This window comes from Cimex lectularius, unplaced genomic scaffold, assembly GCF_000648675.2.
Source record: "Cimex lectularius strain Harlan isolate CLEC.00 unplaced genomic scaffold, Clec_2.1 scaffold173, whole genome shotgun sequence".
NCBI classification, from domain to species: Eukaryota; Metazoa; Arthropoda; class Insecta; order Hemiptera; family Cimicidae; genus Cimex; species Cimex lectularius.
The window spans coordinates 1,053,268-1,077,712 of NW_019392800.1; the positions used below are offsets into that span (position 1 = coordinate 1,053,268).

The 24,445-nt window shown below is 36.6% G+C and overlaps 1 protein-coding gene across 1 annotated transcript in view; it reads right to left on the bottom strand.

Moving 5' to 3' along the window:
* Positions 1-12,209, bottom strand: part of LOC106666601 — a 79,128-nt gene extending 66,919 nt beyond the window's left edge. Inside the window, exon 1 of the mRNA XM_024228047.1 lies at positions 12,185-12,209. The gene's annotated coding sequence lies outside the window, so the exon portion shown is untranslated. The remainder of the gene's footprint in view (positions 1-12,184) is intronic.
* Between the last annotated feature and the right edge of the window lie 12,236 nt (positions 12,210-24,445).

Below are 24,445 nucleotides of genomic sequence, written 5' to 3' on the forward strand. Positions count from 1 at the left end.
TAGCAGTTTTATGATCCTTAATAACTGCACAGGCAGCAAGCTTCAACTTCCGAATTTTTTTAAACGACGATCCTACATGAGGTGTTGTCTAATCTCCATCCCCTGTGTTTCTCCGATATAAGGGAAACTAGAACATGGGAAAATAAAAATAATATTAATCTTGGATGGAACAAAATAATCTTATCAAATAAACGGATGATGGTTCTAATTTGTAAAGTAGGCTAAACCCGCACAGCTGGTGAATGAGGCAGAAGTGTTTGCCTTGTGAGCCGTACTGGAATAATTGCTTTATTAATCACTTTGTCAATTATTATAAGTATTTAAGACGTTTTCGTGTATGATTTTGTTAACCAGCCTTAGAGCTACACTCAACGTCGTAGATTCTACGATGTCCGGAAAAAGCCCTTTCTCAGCCAAGGTCACATGTTTCGTCCGTAAAATATGGCCAGCCCATTTTTATTGTCTATCGATGACTATTATTACATTTGTGTAAATCTCTTATTTTTTGTTGTGCCACTTCTGTGTAGCCAAACGCCTACGCAGCTGATCCCAACTGTTTCTATTCAGCTTCGTCCAGGACCATTTCTTGGTATCTAATCTTCGGTCTGCCTCCCATCCATATTCCATGTTTCGTCCATAATTTTGAATGTCTTCCAAGTTATTGATATGTGGGTCATTTCTAATAATCCAGTTGCTCTCAAGGCATGAGAAGCCCTGTTACGTTTTGCTCTCAGGTTAAAAGTTCAAAAGTCCAATTTTTTTTTTTTTACCATATTAGTTGTGCTTCCGAGCAGGGGGACAAGAAAATAAAACAAACCATCAGGAAACACGAACTCGTCCTTTATGCTACGACCTCTCTATGTGGGTGCCGTTTTTGAAGAAAGGCACTTCCGTATTGAATAAGTACCCATTTTTTTCTGTCTTAGTTCGGATTAAGTTCCTTCATAATTAGTTAAAACGTGTACTTCTGGCGTTTTAGTAATACTCACTCCTTTGTTTACTTTTTCAACCTCCGTACTGGTTATAAATTTTGTAGCACGTAAATTAAAGCGAACGTTATTTTGTTCTTATAAATGTACTACTGTAAATAATTAGTAAATAATTAATTATCAAACAATCAAGGTTGAAAATGACCGAAAAACATAACCAAATAAATTTTTGGCTTATCGACAGCCAATTGTTTAAACAATCTTGTATTTGTATGCTAAATCAATCCTCCAGAAGCGATCCAGTAAAAATTGGAATAAAAATGGAAAATTGGAATAAAAAATTCCAGTAAAAAGCGTGGCTCCAGTTTATCGGAGGAATTTTTTTTTATTGATTGCAATATTCTACTTGGCATTAATCTCCTGTGATCCGTATCGTCTACATGTATGTTCATTGAGGGAAAAATACTTGAAATGTTGCCTACCTTAAAAACACTTAACACGAAGGGATATCGGAAATAGCAAACACTTCAATGTTGACTTGGTTATGTTCACTGACTATCCAGTTCAACAGTTTTGCCCAAATAGTATGTCCAAAATTGGCACACGATCCCTCGTCTACTGTTCTTTCCAAATATCACTTTCCAGGATATAAAATAGCACAAACAGTTTTCCTTAGACGATTGAATCAAAGTATCAATTAAAAAAAGTAACCAATTTTATAATTTACATCAAATATGCACAATGGAAGAAAATGGTTAAATATTTTGAATTTGAGTTCCAAACATTATAATCACAAAATTGTACGTGTTTAAGTTTGCCAAATTGACATTTCAATCCCTCCAGTCGAGATAAAATGCCTCACCTATTAAATTTAAAAAAAGTATCGTCAAAAGGAATTCATCCCCTAGAGCGGAAAGGTTTGGCGGGAAGTTTTAAGAGACGTTTATTGAGTTTTTATATCCTTAAAAGATTTGCGAAGGAGACAAAGTCGGTTTCTCCGACTGCTCCGGAGCGGTCGACCGGAGTAACAACTCCAAAACTTTCTACATCTTCTTGTTTGGAATGTAACGGTGAAGATGGCGGAAAACTTATTGGGGAAGGGTTTTCCAAACTAATTAAAACAGTAAATCTATTTCACTTATCTACTTATATCCACTTCTTCAGATGTTCCATGTTTTTCTTTAGCAGTAAATAATAATAATAAATAATAAAGTAACTGTACTCCATTTATTTACTTCTCTAAGAGTCCGTTTGCGTCTGTTTTTATAATGTTATTTTCGGAAATTATACTTAATTCAGTTAAAGCTTTACTTTTAAGCAAATTCATAACAAACCTACCAGAAAAAAATTAAAGCGAGTCTAAAACACGCAGTACAGTTTATACCCTGACGAAAAATACGACATGAAACATGGTTTTTATTGTAACAGGGCCTGACAAAAAATTAATAATTTTTTTTTTAATAGCACATACGATTTTTCATCAAAGCAAATATTTTAATAGCATGAATTAGGGCGAAGTGAGAAACTATAAAACCGAACAATACTCAAAAATTGTTCGATAATATATGGAATAGGTACACAATTTCCGTCATGTGTGGCTTTTTATCCCAGACACGAAGAAGAACTAGACATTAATGGCATCTCCCAAGCTGTTGATATGGTGTAGAGACTATCTACAGTAGATCTAGTTAGTGGTTTGGGGGTTTCACAGGAGTCCACAAAACAAACCCACCCACACACTCACACTTAAAGGGGGTACAATAGATGCATTTAGTTCTTGGTCCTTTCTGTTCTTTCTTCAATCTAAAAAATTTACTAAAATTCCAAATATTCAGCTTTCTCATAAAAGTAAATTATTCTCTCGATAGGTTTTCACAGGGCCTTGTCTTTTGTGGCTTTTAAGACTTTTCTCTCGTTGTTAAAATCAAATCACAAGTAAATATTTTACTTAGACAAATAGAAAGGGAACGGCCGATCGTTTAATATTGAATATTTGAAGGAAGCCTTATATTGTTTGTTTTAATCTTATTTCGGATTAGCCGTTCTTGTTTAATAATACATTATTTGCTATTCACGAAACTCACATTAATTTGGCTAAGCTTTTTAAAAATTTTGCACCATGACTACTATACAAATTTTTGTGCAATTAAATCTGTTGAAGTATGGTTACCTATAGGGTGGAAATTGCAAAATGTTGAGAGGTTTTCATTAAAAAAAAAGAAGCAAAAAAGCTTCAGCAACAAAGTTCATTGTCCTTTAATGTAGACAGTCTCGACAAAACTTCAAAGATGTAACACGAAATTGGTTCTGTCAATTATACACGCCCCTCTCATTTTAGTTGCCTCAACAATAAGCAAGTCTTTAAAGACCCGTGCATAGGGATTTTAGAAAGCTTAAAGAACCACCTGCTCTCTGACGGAGAATAAAGGGTTTATGAGTATAAAAACCCAAATTTGTACAACCATACCACGACACCAATACACAAAAAATATTAGTATTAATAGTACTCAGACTGGGGTAGACAGTACTCGAATGGATATTAAATCCCTATGAATTACCTTTTCCTTCATTTTTTTTCACATCTTCGCTGTCAATTCCTACCAACAATATTTTACAACCATTACATGTTTCATTTGGCTTCTTCTTGCGTTGTTGGTTCTTGTTGTTGTCCCTGACCCTTTTTTATTTTCAAGATCAGCCCAAGGTGCTTATCGTTTTTACGTCGTTTTTCTCACTTTCAGACAGTGAATACACATGGAGGAGGAAGATTGTTGGCGTCCGACGGTGTGCATTCAATTTAATGATTGTGCCCAGCGTTTATTAATTGTCAAACCATTATTATGCTTGGTACCAATAGTTTTAAATCCTCTGGGGGTACAGTTTGCGTTTACAATGTATAATACCCATATTTTTTAAGATAGTAACCCGAATTTACATTTCTCCTTGGTCCCCCCCCCCAAGAAAAAAAAAATAAAAAAAGGAAGAACTTGCTGAATTTAATACCCACAGTTTAAATCCGATTTAACTTCCTTTTTCTCGGCCGGGGTGTAACCGGGTAGGCCAAAGTGAGCATTTTCGGTTTTTCAAGCTTGTGTAACCCCTTTTGAGCCCGCAGGGATTAAATTTTATTATAAAAGAAAAACTAGTTTGCCCCCTCTGTTTAATTATTTTAAAATTAGATTTCTGAAGAAAGGTCATACCTGAATGAATCTCGGTTAGTTATGATTTGTAAAATTTAATCCAGTCAAATTTAAAATAGTGATGTTTTTCAACAAACGATTGTTTTAGCTACATTTGATGAATATAGGAATGTAATCCGCTTTTGCAAATCATGTTCCATGACAATACAATCTCGTTCTGCGTCTGCATTTGCTGTACTATAATCATTCCAGGGGACAAATAAATCACAGTGGGACCCTTCTACTGTAGGTTATTACCCAGCTTCATAGGTTATGACGTCGCTTGGATGATTGGTTATCCGGCATAGTGCCGTGTTTCGATTAAGGAATTTCCTTCTAAGAAAGCGATTGGATTGTGTGGTAGGATATGCAGAATGATGCATCGGATATTTTTTCTTATTGGATTGGAATTTTGGGTTGAACCTCTCAGTCCAATATCGTCCAAATGTAGTATGATATTACATGTCGGTCTTTCGTTTCGAAGAGTCAGTTTGTTTATATACTGCCGAAGATGGTTGGACACCATGAGTTCTATTTGATTGTTCCCAGTCACTTCCAGATATTTTCGAGTTGGTTTATTACTTTTTTCTTATTTCCTCGAACTTTTGCCTAATATTTTCCCCACACTGATAGTTTGCAGTCGGCGGTTTGCCCCATACAATTTTTTTGGTGAGATATCATGTTTACTAGGTGGGCGATATGTTAGTACCAAATGTTCATATGAAAAACCTCTGTTAATGAATTTCATTTTTTAACCATTTATTTCACTCGGTGAGATGGTGTTGTAAGTAGTATCCGACATTGTCTTTTTCAAGAGATATACTTTTTTACATCTTGAAAAATGTTCTATTTATTAGAAGTTTTAATTCCTAATATTACTTATGTTCCAACGTAGTATGTAATTACACTTTATTACAAACTGGTCAAAGAGATTACCTTTCATATCTTTAAGATATTATTTTTGAGATTTTTTCATACTTTAATTTTAATTTCGGGCTGGTTACTCCTTTTACCTATATTAGTTATGTAGCAATGATAATATAATTATGTAAAAATGTTCAAAAGGAGTAAACAGCAAAGGGGAGACCTTTGAGAATAGGTTCTGTAGTTATTCATTATAAGAAAAATATTTTCCTTTCTTCCCTGGGCCTTCTCTTTCAGGCGAAGGCTTAAAGGAAGTCTTTAAATACAATTACATTTTCCTTTTTTTATAATAGAAATTAGTTTAGTGGCCGTGGTCCGCCGATATGAGGTCTCTCTTTACAAAGGCGGGGAGGTGGATGGGAAAAAAATACAAAATAAAGTAGATTTTAATTATTAGTTTTATTAGTATTTATCAATAAACGAAGATATTTTAAGATTTTTTAACATAATAAAACCTAAAAACTCGATTTTACCTGTTACCTCACTGGATTAATTGCAAAACTAAATAGGATTTAGATAATTTCTGTTGATTTTTGAACAATAGACTTTTTGTTTTTAAATTGTAGGAAATTAGCATAAGTTAAGTTGACAAATTCATGTTATGAATATGCTTCATCGTTTCTTTTCCAAGAAGAGTATAAGTCACTCAGGTTTAAGAGTTCAATATTGTGAACATCACCATTTCAAGAAGTGGTTGTCATTCGGTCTTAATTTGTAACATGGAATATTTTATCGTTTGGTGCCGGCACACTTGGTTAATAGCCTTCCGCCTTTCTTCAAAACTTTTCTGATCAAAATTTTTACTCTTTTATTTGCTGCCCCGTCTTCGTACTGGATAAAATAGACTTCGTTAAACTGAAAGTACAGGAGATAGTTGGACTAAGCAGAGTGGAGATAGAAAAGGAGGAAGACATCACGTGTGACATCTTCTGGACTTAAGTATCGTGTACTAAGTTCTGCATCTCATCCGACTTCCATCAAACTGACAGTATAGAGATTGCTTGAACAACCAGGATATCCAGAAGCAATCTGCGAGAAGGATGGCATGACAAAGAAAAGAATGATTTTTTTTTTTTTTACAACTTCTGGTTTTAAGTGGACTTTACTTTCCAGTATGTTCTGCACCACTTCGTCGGACTTCCATCAAAAGTGACTTCCATCAAATCGACAGTATAGAAATTGCTGGAACAAGTTGCTGCATACTGCGATAAGAATGGCATCACAAATTGAAAGTGGACACCTTTTGGACTTCATTCGCCGCCTGTACATCCCAGTATGTTCTGCATCTGGTCGGACTTCGATCAAACTGGCATAAGGATTATTGAAACAACCAGGGTGTCCAGAAGCATACTGCGTTGACAATTGCATCACAAGGACGAGAATTGAGTTTTTTTTACACCTTCTGTTCTTAAGCGGTCTTTCCAGTTATCTTCTGTATCTCTTCGTGCTTTCATCAAAATTGATTTGCATCAAACTGACATGAGACTGCAATGAGAATGGCATCACAAGGACGATAATTATTAAGCTTTTTAAAACATTCTGGAATAAGTGGCCTATACTTCTCAGTATGTTCCTTCATACCGTCGGATTTGCGTCAAACTGGAAGTACATTGCTGGGTCAGCCACTGTCCAGTGAACAAAATTAAGCTTTACTACACTTTCTGGAGTTAGCGGACTATTGTGTGCAGTCCTTAAATTCCATCTCAAGCGAATTCATGTACCTGTGGACCTTGTCTGTCATCGTCAAGACTATCATCCTGAGAGCTTTGTTCTACATGCTCAAACCAAAACTGTTACATCGCTGAGAAGATTGGACATCACTCCAGGGCTGGGTAAATTGGAGCCATCCCTAGCTCTAGGCAATATGTCAAAACAGTAACGAAAGAGTAAATTTTGATCAAAATGTGGTGGGTGGTATGTTGGCACCAAATTTTCTATTGTATAAATTCTAGATTATTCAGTCTAGAGATTTGTATTTGTGTTCACTTCGATGAGATGGTGTTGTAGATCGTGCGATTGTCGAGTTGGGTGATTACACCTAATCTTAATCACCCCTCTTGCTCGAGCAAAGCACAACCTTCAGAGAATGTGTATACTCTCCAGTTGAGGGAATTTAATTTAATGTACAATTAAATTGTATTTTGGCACAGTTTTATTTTACGTCAATTTATGTTGGCAGAGCTTTTACTGTTAGCTTAAGCTCTTTCTTCATTGTTTTATAATAAAATATTATTTAAATATTTCGTTATTACTGTAAACAACACCATTTTACTACGAAATTTAATTCTTTTTATAATACACTTCGTTGTTTTACGAAAAGCCCAATTCTTTAGAGAGGATTTTTTTGACTTTTTGTCCCACCAAAGTTTTAGTGAATCGCGTCACCTTTCTTCCTTGCAGGACCTGAGGACATAATTACATATTTTCGCCCTCATTTTACATTTAAATATTGCCATAGATTGCTGCCCCCCCCCCTATTAGATGTACAGAGGAAACGTTTATTCATTTTGGTTGATTTCATATCATGGTGTATGATTCACACAATTTATATAGCACTTTTTTCCATTGTTTTTAGCCATTTTGGTCAAATCAAGGTAATGAACTTATGTTTTTCGCTTTTCAACATTTGGTCGATAGTTGAGAGGATTGCCACGATTTCTTCGAGGTTGCCGAAAGAGTATGTTCTTAGGTACAGAATGAATTTTACGTCAAACTCTCTAAACCAACTTAGTTATCGTCCATATTTTGATAAATTGTTCAGGGTAAAAGTAAACTGGCGCATCCTTTTAAATGGAGTCCTTTAAATTCATGTTCGTGGAAGATAACCCTGAAATAACTCCCTGAACAAAGCGCGTCAGGTGAGGTCTGGACAATAGAAACATCTACAAGTCTTCAGAGAAAGAGCTGTGCTTTATCTTTAAATTTGCATGTCGGCTTTTGCTGGGGGGGGGGGTCGAGAACGCCGACGTCGCCGGCCATCCGGCTATTCGTATGCTTATTAAGCGTGGTTATCATCCCCAATAGCAGTCCTATTGGCTCGCTGAAGGGGAGCTTCTCGGAATTAATTCAAAACGGGGCCTATTTTGTGTTTACGCATGCCAACATTTGCATATTATTATATTAATAAATATAAATCGTCTCATTTGTGTCGTAGGCTTTTCTCTGAGGTTTCGGCCGTTGTGCCGTTTCCGGCAACGGTTCATCCACTCATAAATAATCCATACTAATGGGGAAGGAAACGCTTTTCCTCTAGCTGTTAACTTACAGTGGCTTCATGGCCAGAATATGCTTAATTATACGTATTAAACTTCATTCATTATATAACTTTATATCTAGGTTAAATAATTTAAAACCTATAGTCCGTAACTAGCGAAGCTTGGCCAAGAATCTTCCTCCTTACGGGGTAAAACTACTGCAGAATACTGTATTGCAATTAATGTGGACCGAGTAATGCGAGTAAAATATATCATTAATAGGTTTACGCATGTAATTAGAAAAGCGTGTAGAAAAGAATGGCTTTTTAGGCACTTTCATTTTCATTGCAGGCCTGGTTATAATTATTAGTTAAGTTAAGTTGGTCTGTACGGCGGTTCTGAGGTGTAATGAATTTATTTTGACCTAAACGACCATAGAAAATATTAGGTCCTTGTGAAGGAGATTTCCTATGATAGTCTGGATTATTTTGTGTTGGAATGGTCGTGTCATGAACCATTCAAGAGATATTGGGCAGTTAGATTGATCTGCTTTGTAAACATGCCTGTAATCAAAGGTATTCAGTAGTAAGTGATTTAGGTATCATCGAATTCAGTAAAATTTGTCTTAGCTGTCCTCTCACATTCTCTATCGATGTTACAAAATGTTATTTCACTAAGGTAGGATCTACGCGAATAAGGGGGATTACACTAGGACATCGTGATGGCAGACGTCCAACGCCTTTTCTGTATTGAGAGGTCTTGTGTGCCTTTTTTGTAGGTAGATGAAGGACTTTACTAATTTTGATCAAAAGTCATTCAAAAGTCTTTCAGTCAGTTGCTTAAGACTACGCTGGTACTCTACTTGCATGACAAAAATATTTTATCAGATCAATAAACAATTAAAAAAGAAAGTAAACCTACTTCTTGGTTAGAACACAAAACAACGATTTATACTGTCTATCGATATCTATATTTTACCCATTTTACCTAACTAAAGTCTAATATTACAAAAAGTAGTGGGTTTTTTGTTCACGTTTAAATTTCCTCCATGTCGTGGAAAAGTGCTAAGAGACGTGCCTCGCATGCACGATGGCCGTGTGTTATTCATGCAGATTTTAACAGAATCGAGGCCGTGGTATAGAAATGAAACCGCGAGCTATTTCTTTAAACGTAATCGATTTACTTTCCGAATTTCAGCCGGTCCGGAAAGACAGTATGTTAATCGTGTTAAAACAGAAACAAGTGTGTTGTTTTGCGGGATGTGTTCAGTGGGACAAGTTTGTTTTATAGAAACCTCGTTCCCGTTTCTGTTATTCCTCCCGACTTACAGCTTTATAACATGCCTGCGGATTTCCCTCGGTTGAATCTCGATTTTCCTGTGGCCCAATTCAAAACAGGGGTTTCTTACCCAATTCATATAACCAGACATAAGGCCGATTATTTGTGCTCTCTCACGATAGTGAAATTGTCACAAGTATCAGGCAGCATTTTCTGCTGTGAGTGGTAGACAGTTGTAGTAGATTGCAGGAAACGTGATAAATAACAGAGTGAAGCTTGTTTGTTGAGATTTGGTTTCTTTGAGTCTGATCCATCCACATATGCTTCTGGAGGTTTTTGAAGTGCAGGTTTTCAAAACAAACTTCGATGCCATAACCACATATCTACTGCTCAAGGAAGGATAAGATGATGCCTACCAACCTGTGACACTGTTCAAACCCCCATGGTTGGAATGACTCTGGCGCTTTTGAGAATGAGTTATGGTAGACAGTTGTAGTAGATTGCAGGAAACGTGATAAATAAAAGATTGAAGCTTGTTTGTTGAGATTTGGTTTCTTTGAGTCTGATCCATCCACATATACTTCTGGAGGTTATTGAAGTGCAGGTTTTCAAAACAAACTTCGATGCCATAACCACATATCTACTGCTCAAGGAAGGATAAGATGATGGCTACCAACCTGTGTCACTGTTCAAACCCCCATGGTTGGAATGACTCTGGCGCTTTTGAGGATGAGTTATGGTTATGTTCCAGGTGTTTTTCGGTTTTCAGGAACAGAGTTGTAGATTTAAGGTGATGTGGCGATTTCGTTCTGTCGATTTTCATTCTTTAATCATTCCTCCAAACATGAGAGATGTTTATGGAGAATTCTGAAGATCACCGGGTCTGGGCTTGCTCAGATGATTGCGGTCTCCTCTCCATATATGACAAGGACTGTGATTGATAAGAATGTATACAGCCTTGCGGATCACCTTCAGTGTTGGAGTAAGGAGAAGGCTGTTCCGATTCGTACTTTTATGCAATGAGTGTATAATGAGGTAATCACGAATGGAAGGATGTCTCTGATCCTTTCTTGTACCTTTCATCACAAATAAAAGAAATGCCCTGAAGATTTCTCAAGGTCATTGCTTGGTCTGTTTCTACTGTCGTATACATGACCCAACATTGAAGATGGCGAATTGCCGAAACACATGCGACAGGCCAGCACAGCGAGAATAAGAACGTCATTATGAACTGTATTGATAAGAATGTCTGCGGTGTAATGAATAATTGATGGGATCAAGGATGCAGCCTTCCACAACACCTCGTAATGGGTAAATGCGCCCCTCCCCTCTTCGTTTGTTGTTGCAATTTAAATACCTATGGGACAGTTAGGATATTACGATGCGGTAGTAAGTGGATAAATAAAATCCACGGGTTTTCTCACGTTTAGGAAACACCCGACTGGTTTTATGGGGCGGGCGGTGATGCAACCTCTACCACCGGCACTGTTGAATGGTGGGATAAAAAAATATAAGTTTATCAGTTCAAGTTTTGCAAGGATTTTGCCTAGTAATGGAACGGTATGATGCAGAATTTCGATATTTTGAGATTTGACAGTGTTCGTTGAGAAGTAGGTACAAGTTGTAAGTGATTGGAAAACGATGTGGTTTTTAAGGAATGTTGTTGTTGGTTTTTGAACTATTTCTTGACCTATTCTTGCAAACGAGAGATAATGCTCGAGATTTCTGAAGGAAAATCTAGTGATATCTATTTCCACTACTCCTTTTATTACCTTTTCTTCTTTATTTGAATGATAAACCAAAAACAAAACGTCTTTCATTGAAAGGCATTAGGGAATACTTAGTCATTGAACGAACTCAATAAAACATATTTTCTTGCCGTATTTTTTCATTATCACTCTTAAATGATAGTTAATGATATAATGACAGTTTAGGAAGGACTCGGTTAATAATAAAACAAATGCGACCGGTAGCTTCGGATTATTACTCTTGACTCGCCATGAAACGAAACCTTGAGAGAAGAAAACATGTGGTAAATAAAATAAATGCTCCCATTACGGTCGTATTATCGCACTTAGTAGTCATAAAATAGAATCGCGGGTAGCCGGGATTTATGTGTGATTATAAGCACTATGTGCTTAACTGCGGGGGCGCTTGATCGGGGTTTTAACTTAAGAGGATTGACTGTCCGCTCGACACGTTATATTACCGTCAAATTTCAAAAATTGCTTATGCCCATGGATAAAAAAGTGCAAGTTGATTTTCGAGCGATACTAAATTCAGGAGGAAATGGGTTTTGAAGAATCTTTTTATTTGTAATATAGGTCATATCCGAGAAATTAAGGGCCCCCACTTAAAACAACTCATTGGAACATATTTACAGATAAAACTCGAGAAGAGAACTTATATTTCATTTAAACGCAGCGTCGCCGTGCTTGAAACTTTTTTTGATTCGCACTTCACGGCTTGGTTAAGTTGTTACGTTATAGCTGATAGAATCGGAAAACCATTAAACACAATTATTAAGTTTCAGGGCAGACATGGAAGATCGATAGCCACCGATACAGTGGTTATTGTTCATAAATATGTTTTATGAATTTCTCCTTCGTATTCGCGTGATGAATAACCTAAAAACTTCGCCTTTGTGACAGGGATACAAGTCATATATGAATAATTTTACCTCTCTCACGAGCTTTGAGGGCGCCCCGGCCCTTTGAGGGCGCCCCGGCCGCAACTTTTGTGATCCCTGACACAGAAATAAACTTTAGAAGGATTTCGTCGTATAAAATTTATGTAAAGTATTTAAACTTACTTAAATCTACAGTTTTTAAAATGACGTCGGATTATATATATAAAAAAAGTTAAACTTTTACAAATAGGATCCTGCCAGCATCACATTTGAACTGATTTGATGCATCTTCTCCTTCCCTGTATTTTGGATAGGGTTCGGTTCCGGCAGATTTTATTTATAGAAGTGGGCGCATTATTGCCAGCATTATTTATCTCACAGGAACTTTGGTTCGGGTCTAACAATTTTTCAATACCGAGCCCCGACCCCACCATATTTACAGTCTTACATGTATTATCGGCTGTAACTTGTAGTTCCTGTGTAAATTCACCAATTTCTAATCTCTTATACGGGGGAAACGTTGTGCAGAGGGCACGGGGCCTGGTCCCCTTTTTCATACTATTTATTTACGCTTCCTTTCAAAATCTACGTTGGTAACCATCTGGGTGGACACACACGATCGATTGTCGGAAGCCTTTTGCTTCATTCAAGCTCCGAGATAAATTTCGACTCATGAGATAACAGATTTGGAAAACAATCAAAACAACAGATTTATTCCCCACTCCGTAATTTCTATATTATATTTCTTACATCGTAGAATTCATATTGGATGAGGCTACCTGATCGAATCTTGGAATGTCATATTTTATGTGGAAACAAAATGTGAAATGATAAGCAGTAAACGAACCGAAGAACCCAATAACCGACGGGTGCAAACGCTGACTGTTGATAGAAAAAAAGAGATCTAATGCAGGAAGTGGTTTGAGCAGTTAGGTGTTGAATGTCCATGCCATGGTTCAGGGTTCATCTTCATCACATATAAGGGTGCCCCTGGGATTTCCGACACCCCCCCCCCATATAAAAAAAAATCCTAACCTATTATTTTGCTGTTGCAAAATATGGAAAACATAAAGCCTAAAAAAATAATAAGATAAACACTTTTGGTCCAGTCGACCTACGATTAGAACGCTATTAGAATCTTGACGCTTATGTCGTGGGCTCCATACCCACTGGTGCGCCTGTGACCCCCCCCCCCCACAAAAAAGAAGCCAAACTAATTTTTGATGTTGCTAAATATGGAAAACATAAAGTCATCAAACTCTCCGTTCCTGTATCTAGCCCTCCAGTATAGAGCGAACTTCTTGTTACCGCCAGGCACAACTCTAAAATACGCTTCCAACTGTACTATTTTTTGCTGCTGCTAAGTATGGAAAACATAAAGTCATCATACTCTTCGATACTGTTAATAAGCTGCCAATGACCTCGAGGTTTGGAAACGAACGAATGATCAAAAACGATCTAACTAAAATCATTTTCTTCTTGTCTTATGTTGTAAGAAATATATCACCAATGTTTATACATTTTATGTAAAAGGTTCAATTGCGTGGACGTCAAAAGATGGACGGAGCGCGTTTGAGGACGAGGGAATTCGGTAGAAATATTCTCAAAAAGCTTTTCCTCGTTGGCCCTAGGCCTGGGATAATAAAGGACAAAGTAGGCTCAAGGTTTCAGCTGCGCGGAGAGCGAGAGACAAGGAGATCCACTCTCCCAGCCAACTATTTAATGCAAAGTAATCGTTTTATTACATTTTTATGAAGCTTGTATCAAACAATATATCTTATACGGCTAATAAATTCGATCGGACCTTAGAAACTCTTATGCCCATTTTCGATTATTTTCACCTATTTTCTGCCAGTAGTTGGATTTGATGGCGGTTTTCTGGCTGGTTTACTGCAGGGTGCAAAACGCACAAAATGAGCGTGATCTAGATCCGACGAGCATGAAATTCAAGTTGATAATAATTTGGAAAACTGTACTGTAAAGCCAGAATCTTTGGACGCGATACCATATCCAACGTGACGCTTAGCCCCCCCCCTCCTGTGAAGGAATTTCATAAACTCATGGGTCTTTCTTTTTTCTCCGACAATACGTGAACCAATCTGGCCGAGTAGTTTCCTGAGCTTCCAGATACCTTTTTGGTCTATTGTGGCATCAGACTTCCAACTGTACTATTTTTTGCTGCTGCTAAGTATGGAAAACATAAAGTCAGCATACTCTTCGATCCTGTTAATAAAAGCTGCCAATGACGACTCGCCAGCGGTACATTTTTGCGGCGTAAATCCAGCAGTCAGCTGGTCAGTCACTCCTGCTGTAATGAAGGTGGCACATTATTCTGTTAATGAGTAGATTTTCCGAAATTTTACCTCCAATTGGCAGCAAATTAATTGGGCGATATTAGAGGAGCGTCTTTTTTAGATGCTTTTTCAGGTTTAACTATTAGAACCAGAATCGATGTTTTCCAAATCTTGGGGAAACGTCCTCGTTTGAGGCAGGCGTACATTTCTGTAAGTGTGAGAGGAAATTTCTGTGAGATTCTCCCAATTATTTTTGTAAATACATCTTCACCGGGTGCTTTATTTTCATTAAATTCAGTGTGCATTTTTTATTTCTTGTGCAGTAAAATATTTTTTTATTCTTGTGTGAAGTTTGCTCGACGTAATTAAGTTGAAGATTTGTTGTTCAAACGGGGTCGTTATAGGGCGCCGTTCACTGTGTAGTATATGGGGGGGGGGGGGAGTGAACAATGCATGTCTCAAAGGAGTATTTATGGGTGGAACCAAGATTCGGGCTCACGTTTACGTCGAGATATATGTGGTCCGGTCAACCGTAGCCCTAAACCCAAGGCCCCTGGCCTGCCTTCAAATTCTATTTCCTCCCAACCCCTCAAAAAAAAAAAAAAAAAACCCTTTTATTGCAAGAAAAAACCAACTTGTTTCTGAGCTTTGCTTATAAAATTAAAACAAAATATATTATGAAAACTTTCATTTGTGGATAATGATTCTTCGTTGTAATTGTTTGTTCTATATTTTTCCATCAAAGTAATGGCGTCCAAATGAATGGGTAGAAAGGATCATCACAACCAATGACAATATCGGCGGAGTAGACAGAATTCGTACGCGAATGCCACTTTCCCTACAACCTCGATCTTCTCACTAAAATACTATTGCACCTTAGACACTACGGTATGTGCACTTTGCATGGCATCACCCAAATGTACTGATTTGGTAGTAAAACCAAGACTCATAAAAATGCGTACACTGGGTTAAAAACCGGGCTCAAGGTTATCAGCTGACAGTTAAACTGAGCATGTATGAGTGGGGGGTCCGTATGCAAGAACGTTCCTTGGCAGAGTTGGGCTTTTCGAGAGTACTTGAAAACTTCGACTTGTGCCTAACGATCGGCATCATTGCCTCAATTTGGATAGGTAGTCAACTTTGAATCTGGAAGGGAATCGCGAAAAGGTCGGCCTCGTAAGGAATAAGAGGCTATTTTTTTTTTGTTCCTAGTTTGCCTCAATTGTTTTTGTCATTTAAGTGGTTTCCTTTCTTTTTAGCCATCATAATGGTTTCTTTGTGTAGTCCATATAAGAAAAAGTGGTTTGCTCTCTCTTCCTGGCCACATTGACATAGGAGTGATGGTTAGAGATTGATGTAGTGAAGTTTTGGTCGCCATGCTCAATCACGAACTCGGACATGTAGTGGTTAAATTTCGTGTTAAGGAGATGTCTAATATCGAGGAAAATTATGAAATATTTATTTCCCTTTGTAGAATTGTCTTCTTGAGCTTGCCATTCAATCAATGTCCATTCTTGGCACATCTTCCTTGGTAGTTAAGGAGAGATTTTGTCAATTTTATCCGGATTTCATTAGCATTTCAGAAATGTTTTACACCACGTGTTGCCATTAGTAAAACTAATCTTTTGGCCTTTTCTTGAATTTCGCAGTGTTTACATTTTAAATCTTAAATGTGTGTGTGGACGCATATAACAAGATTCGAATAATGCCTCATTGCCCATATGGGATCTCTCAAAGCGCATCTGCTGCTGGCATTTTACTTAATATGTTGTGTTTTTACGGTAGTTATAGAACACCTAGGTCTTTTCTTTATCATTGCGTACCTCTTGACTCTGCATAATGTTACCCTAAGGTCTCTGGCTTTTTACTCTTAAGAGTTCTCTCGTACCCATCCGCATTTTATTAAACTTTAGTTTGCATATGTTTGTATTTGTACCTTGTGAGTGTTATACCTACAATTTCTTGTTATCTTATGGCATTCGACTATGCTGGGATGTGGAACTCGTATTCTTTGATTTAGAATTGGGTTTACATGTGTTGTACATGTGTGTAAGCTATATATCACATGAAACCGAAAAATAGCCCTTCTGTTAAAAATGGTGTTCTCCCCGCATTAGCCGAAACGTTTTTCACCCCACATAGATTCGTCACATCTGACTTTCTCATAATAATTTGTACCGAGTGAATCCAAATACTACTCCCGCAGATTTATGACTACATGCTTTTAATATACACTGGGCCTGATAAAAATGTTCCATTAGACGCGGTAATTGACATTTATTCATTTGCTGTTTTGTTTCTTTGTTTAAGTAATTTTCATTATCATTGATCCAAAATTCGGATTTAATTTAAGAAAACTCTTGGAGTGCGTTGTTTATCGTTCAATTCCGTTCAATATCTCCGTTTGTGATAATCCAGTCCTCCGATTAAACACCTACAATTAAACCATTTTACGTAAACCTCTCACAATCCACCTCGATTGGTTATTAAATTGGATCGGTAAGCAGGATTTACTTAATTTATTTGCTTAAGACCCCAAATCGACCGGTAGAATAAACCAATGTATAAGATGTAATTTAAATAATCTTGGACTAGTCAGTACTCGTTTGAAATCCAAAGATGAACCAGTATTCAAAACGTACAAGTATGATATAAAAATGTCTAATTGCTTTCTTAGCAATTCAGCTCTTTTTTATTTCTTTTCTTTATTCTAAGTTTTTAATTCAAACAAAAAAACTATTATGAACAAAAAATGTATAGAATAATTCGTACGTGTGAAAAACTTTTACAAAATGAACCATCGATCGAAATCGGATGTTAAATCAGCATATCTGGGTATATGCAGGTTGAGGCAAAACCACACCCTCGCAGCTCCTGTGACAAGGGGAAAGATGATCGAGACATTGTTGATCAGTATAAACTAGAGTTCAGGCAGTCAGCATGTTATGTTAATGTCGTGAGGTTCTGACCTAGATTCTTAAGGTTACTTCCATAATGGTTGGTTCTGCAATTTCTGAGGTTGGAAGGAAGCTGCCGGCTCCAAATTTTGGGATGCATCTGCGTGGAAGCTCATCGAATATTTTGTTTTTCCTTTCTTGGGTTAAAATTTCATCCATGTCGATCTCTTCTCATCAGAAGTAAAAGAGAGGATTTCACTCAAACCCATTAATATTTACAACCAGACTCAAAAGTTAAATGGTAAAACATCGAAAAAAAGGACGATCATGATTGCCTATTTATAACCAAATTCAGATTTTTTCGTTTGGAGTTTCTCAGCGATTTTTTTTCAATAACTATGCGTACTAGAAGCTGTAGACAACTGGTCGCATAAACTGGAAAAGCTAGGCTTTAACAATTAAGTCGAGGCAACCCTCGACTTCCAGCCCCAACAGTAATGGCAAGTGGCAATAAAACCAGCTTGATAGAAACCCACCCCGGCACCTTTGAGTGTAAACACTTACACTTCTTTTCCTTTTCGTCAAAACTAAATATTAAAACAGTGAGATAAAAAATGGTTAATCATTTTGACTGAGGCAAAGCGATAATAAAAATGTAATTTTTTTTAACAGTCAATCAAAATATTGGCCGACTAAGATCTACACCTTTTGTTGTACCAGGGTAAACTGCCAAAGAAATAGATGGAATGTAATTCATAAGAAAATCAACTTTCAAACGTAATAAGAAAACATCAGGTCGATCGCGAAAATTCAAAGACATTACAGATATAATACATCTAAATACATTGATGCAGTATATTTCTAGACAAATAAAATAACCCTCAAATAATATTAACTTCCAGTCCAATAAAAATCTAATTGTCTAGCCGACGTATTTTAACACTGTAAGGAGTTATAGTCCTCATACCTAACTTTTTTCATGAAATAATATACAATTTATTTGCCTGCCTTGAAACAACTTTAAGCTGTTGTGTAATTTTAATGTTTTTACTTTATAAAAATGTTTTATTCTGAGACTCTTCGTCCGTCAAAATCATATTTGTAATTACATCTAAATTTACTAGTTGCAGATTCTCCCAATTTAATTCCCTTTATTTTGCAGACATTTATTTTGTTCAATTTTGAGCTTTTGAAGGAGTAACCGTAATTTTTTGGACCACCTGAAGCAAATTCGGTGATAAAACTCCCTTCGCCGTACTCTAGAAGCTCGTTAGTAAGATCGCCTAATAATTCCCCACAGGTTGTTCATATTCTGTAGACTGAGGTCTCGTTTTATATATATAATCGAGTCAGTATCATAGTACAAAACCCTCTCACCTAATTTTTCGAGGTAGTTGTACAGTGTTACGGGGGTTTGAGTGGTAGTATAAGCAGTGATTGCTGATGACATTATCTTTGATTTCCTGAATATAATTCACAATGTAGTTGGAATTTGTAAGCATTTCATATAATTGAGAGGGGTCTTCGATTAAAGTTGTATTTGTAAAATTGTTTCGTTGGCCGAATTTGCCCCAAAACTAGTTAAGCATCAACTTTGCTAAAGAACGTAGTCCCTGATTACTTTTTATGGGAGATTTATTATTTAACATAATACTTGCCCCACCTTCTACGATTGAATTTAGCTTTTCATGCTTATCTCATACGTTACAGTACTAGGGTAACCTGAACTTCTTGTTTTAGTTTGAGGAAGTTATTTATAAATTTAGAAAATACCCCGTCTTCTTTTTTTCTCTTTGGAGTACTGTACCGTACGTCTTATAATTCCAAATTTCATAAATTTTCGTGTCCTTATATCCAAATTTGACTGCTTTTCGTGTAGTGGTTCTTGAGAGAGAATTGTGGGATTTTTTTAAAAGTAGTGAACATTCACAGTTCGATTTGAGCAATTCGTAGCAAGCGAAATTCACCCTCCCATATGTGGACAATATTGTACCCCATACTTTTTAAATAGTCCAGCCGTTTTAGGGTATCCTTATGCCTGGTTGTTTCAGTAGAAGTCTTATTTAATGGTTCATCTCTTCTGTAAGGGTGGCAGGTGGATGAGCATGATAAAAACACCCACTGAGTTGTGGCATGTTGTATTTTAATTTTTCGTTTATTCTCTTCCCATAGTAACCGTTGTATAGCGAGTTTAGTCTTGTCTTTCGCATAGCCGATACCCGTTTCAGGGGAAAATGCCTATTGTGTCGGGTTTCAGAAAATATGCAAGATTGCATGCCGACGCAATGGAACGACATTACAATTCTCAATGAAATATTGATGGAATAAAGTACACGACTGACGCAAAATGTCCACATCGTTTATACAATACTCAGTCAATTCGTTAGAAAAATTGAAAATATATCCCCATTAGCTTATTGTTCATTGTACCAATAATGATTTTCTCTTTTTTGGTAACATACTATCGGGAATAATATTTAAGATGTGGTAAGTCACGTACATATGTATAATTTTCTCTCGCATTAAATAAATGAGGAAAATGCCCTTTTTTAACTGAATCACCCAAGTCCAATGCTATTGGCAAGAAGTTGTTACTTCGTATAAAATTTCAGAGTTCGATTCATCAAACGATAATTGTTCAGAAACATCCACCCCACACTCTTCTTCGTGAGCGCGTGCATTCAAAGTAAAATGAAAACTTTTGCCACAATGTGCGCAAACATAGCCAAATAAATGGTCAGATTCTGAGCCCATCATAGTGGCGCTCAAAGTGAATCTGAGGCTCAAACGGTTGTGGCTTTCCTTTTAATCCCATACGAGATTGGACAATGTGACGAAATCTGAATCCAAACAACAACAAAATTGGAAAACAATTTTATTATTAAATTCGTTATATATTCCAGACGGTTTGTAATTTCAAAATTTTTACCTCTTTAGTATCTATCTTTAATCTGTCTTTAAGCCGAAATATGTTCAAATGATAAACATTTTCTCCCAGACGGATTGAAATTTCAAAATATTTACCTCTACTAAATCTATCTTTCAACCGAAATATGTGCCAATGAAAAACATTTTCTCCTCAATTAAAGAATTTGGGCTTTTTTTATTTTAAAATAATGAACAAATGTCGCATCCTAACTAAGCGTAGTCGGATTCTGTCATTAATTCGATGACATAGCTTGTGATAAACATGATCGGGTCAGATCGTAAAATGAAAAAAACACTTTCTTCACATTGAGCGATATAAATAAATAAATAGATATTTATTTATTTTGTTCAATGAGAAGAAAATGTTTTTTCATTTTCCGATCTGACCCGATCATGTTTATCACAAGCCATGTCATCGAATATAATGATAGAATCCGGCCGTGCTCTGTTAGGATGCGCCACTTGTTCATGTAAAGACGATTGTAAATATTAAATCTTTTAGTTCATGAGGCTGAAGAAGCAAGACGTATCGTTTTCGATTAGGAATGTGGTGGTTGAGACAGATTGGGGGCGGGGTAATTTATTAAGCACAACCCGTTAGTACCAAATAGCATACGATGCTTAATCTGTGGTCCATCCAACTGCGGAAAACAAATTTATTGTTAAATTTGTTATATAACACTAAACTTTAAACAGCCAATTCCACACCGTGTGTATTAAAATAATAGAAGTTTTATCGTTCCAACAAAATTCTTTCCAACATTCTTTTACTAGGTCGTTAAGGAAATCACGTGCGATGAGCATTTTCTAACTAAAAAAAGCCAGCATAATCTCGTTTAGTGCCAAGTTTTAAATGTATTAAGTGTTGCTTCTTGAAATATGTTGTATGGGGAAAGTTGGCTGATCCTTTTCGCAAAACCTACAAGAGCCCGAAGACTCCCTCATAAACTCAACTCGGGATCAAGTAAGCGCAACTCACGAATGTGATTATAAACAAAGCATATATAGCATGTTAGCTGCTAGAACACTATAGTAGACTATTTCTACTATTTATGTCAACCATGACTGATTTTTTCTTAGATTTTAGATAAACACAGGCGAAAATCACGAGAGAAAATATATATGTGGATAATTACTACTGTTGATCGGTCAGCTAGATGATATTGATGAGTGACTGTGTTAATTCAATGTGGTTGTCCATGTTTAATGTGTCGTGGGATATGCAGAAACTGGGGCTCCTGGCTATTGAACACATATTACATTTTATATATTATTTAAAAAGCGACATGTTTTAGTCTCTTTGTGTCCCGTTTTCTCGTTTTTTATTCATTCATACTCGTTCACCCTGTCGTTCGCTCTCTCCGTATTTCTAATTATTTCTGTTTATCTGTCTATTTATCTTTATTTCTATGTCTCCCGGTTACTTAACATTTCTACGGTCGAATCGGAGGTCATTGGAGGTTTTTTTCTTCATATGTAAAATCTTCAAAATGTCTACGAAAACAAAAACGAGATATCTTAGGTTATTCTGCCAACTGCTACACGACTATTCGCATTCTACGTCCTATGATAAATATTTGCATTTTATAATTCATATGTTGGGTAGTGATAATTATCATAAATTGGGTGATAGACTTTATTTACGTGTTTCTCGTGTTAAAGTCGACAAGGTTTATAATTGTAAATTCTTGGAGAAAAAGAGGATCCAAAAGTCTCAAATCCAACACATTATACAAACATATAGTCAGCAGTCTAAGTCTAAAGAGAGAAAACGTGTTTATAATAAATCTTCCTCCGAGTGAAACAATAATTTAACTCACTGTCACGGATGAGTTTCAAGCCTTTTAACGCTCCCCTATAAAATGACTGGATGAAGACTAGGTATCATTACTGTAAAGTGCCATTATCATAGTTTATTTGTAAACAATTTTAAAGTTTGTACTTGACAAATTGATCCAATACATTCTTATTTCCAAATTTGAAATCGTCAATCGAAAACCACCTGAATGTATGATGAGCTTCAGATTCTAATTGCCAGTTTTGACACAGAAGTGTTTCACTGCCAAGCGACCCTTCAAATTTTATACTGGCTGGAAGGTCCTGCTTAATAGAGAAACCTAGAATTTGATATTTATCCTGGACGCGATCCAAAGAGACCAAAAAACGATTATAGTCAGCTGTTTTCCTTCCGAGCGAGTGTTCGTGGATACCACTATTGTAGAATTATTGAAGCAAATGCTTGGGAAAATCTCCAATTAACATCTTTGGGAATCAGCCTGTCTCTTTGGTTTAAAAGCCGTCTTAGGACCCTGACCCCTCAAAACATTATTTTACCTAACTAGCTTTCCAGCTAGTCATATTTTGTTTTTGGTATTTTACTAGTGCCCATGGACATTCTGCGCCCCTCCTGTGGTGGTTAGAAGGAAGTGTGCTGGATAGGTTATGTATTAATGGATGAAAGCAGTATAGAATCGAATGGCACTGGGCCTTTTTAGGGTTGTAAGTTACGTTAAACCATGGATGTTGACGTAAACCATAGGGCTGTCGTCTATTAATCGTAGGGTTTTGCATTTGAAGGTTTGAGACAGGACCATGACGCGTACAGTTCAATTATACAGGTCCATACCTGACTTGTGAACTGTATTAGCTGTTCAACGCCCCTGAATACCAGGATAGCACTACTGTACTTGTCAAGTGTTCCATGATCTGTTCTGCTTCTTAAAACCCATCTCCTTAGCGAGGTGTAGCGTTTTCTTATTTTAATTCACTGTTTCTTTCCTATAACCCTTATTTCAGTGCTTTCAACTTTTTGTACAGAAAATTAACCAGCACAACGTCATTTGTGATTGTCAGCAGACGCCTTATTTCAACATCCATCTCTCCAGAATTAGATCTTTTGAACCGTCTCACTCTCCACATGAGAGTTTCTTGGACTTATTTGGCTGAAAAGGCGAGTCGATAAAATTGAATAATAATTAAATTGTGCAAATCCTCTTGATGCTTGTTCAGTTTAGTGGGCTGTTTCTGTATAGCTCACTCGATTCTACCTTTCAACAAGCAAAGTATCAAAAAATCAGGTGACGGTTAAGCTTGGTTAAATAGATTTAAATTATTACAACAAACCCCCGCACTCTTTCCGACGTCAGACGAACAAAGCAGGCCTTTCACAAAAGGAAAGGACTTATCTTTTCTAATTTACATTATTAATATCAGCCGGGTCTGTGTGGAGTCGGCTCGCGTACCCGGAATAAGAAAAGGGAAAGACGAAATTACTTACGACCGGGGTTGCATAAATGAACAGTTATAATAAAACGGATTACACACCCTATTAATGCTGAATATCTGCTTGGAAACAATAATATACATTTTTAGAAAGGTGGAGGATAACGAAATAATTGAAATTGTCACGTTATACAGAATGTTGTAAGCCCATCCATCAGTGTTGATTACATACACAGAGGAATAATAAGTAGATATGTAGTGTTAAATATAGAAAAAGTGGCCATTGTTCAACGATCGTTCTTTCCTGAAGTCTCGACAACATATGGCTTCATGTAAGGGTTTACAATCATTCAACTTCTGTCAGCATCTCTTCCGCCAACACCCCATTTAATTCTAGGAAAGTTTGTCTGTTCTTCAATAAACTTAGTTTACAGAACGGTTTTGTTTTGGAACTTGGGCATTATTTTTTCTTTCTTTCTTCTGATTGCTGTTGAATTAAACCGTAATTTATATATTATTTAAATTATGCGATTAGATGGATTTTTACATAAATTTGTTGAAGATCAGATGATGCGGTCACAAAGAAGTGTGTATTGTAACTTCTCGCCATATTTATTATATGGATATTTACAAGAATTGCTAGGTACAAACTTCCTTAAATGAGCCAATAACCATTATTCTACCATGAGCTTTCTGCAATGACTTCGACAAGAAGGCGCGAGGTGATCTCCGCATCAGTCGCCTGATTTCGTCTTGCAGAGTATGTTTTTTGAATAAGGACTTGTTGATTGACAAGGATTATTATGAAAAGTTGATAATTTATTCGGGAACTATTTCCAGTGCGGGGTTGCTGGAGACGTAGAGCTTTGGTAATGGGTCTGAGGACATTGGAGTAAAGGTTTTTTCCAGCAGTTCTAATTCAGTGCATAATAGACCAAAACATGTTATAATTATGATGTTCCTTCTATGGT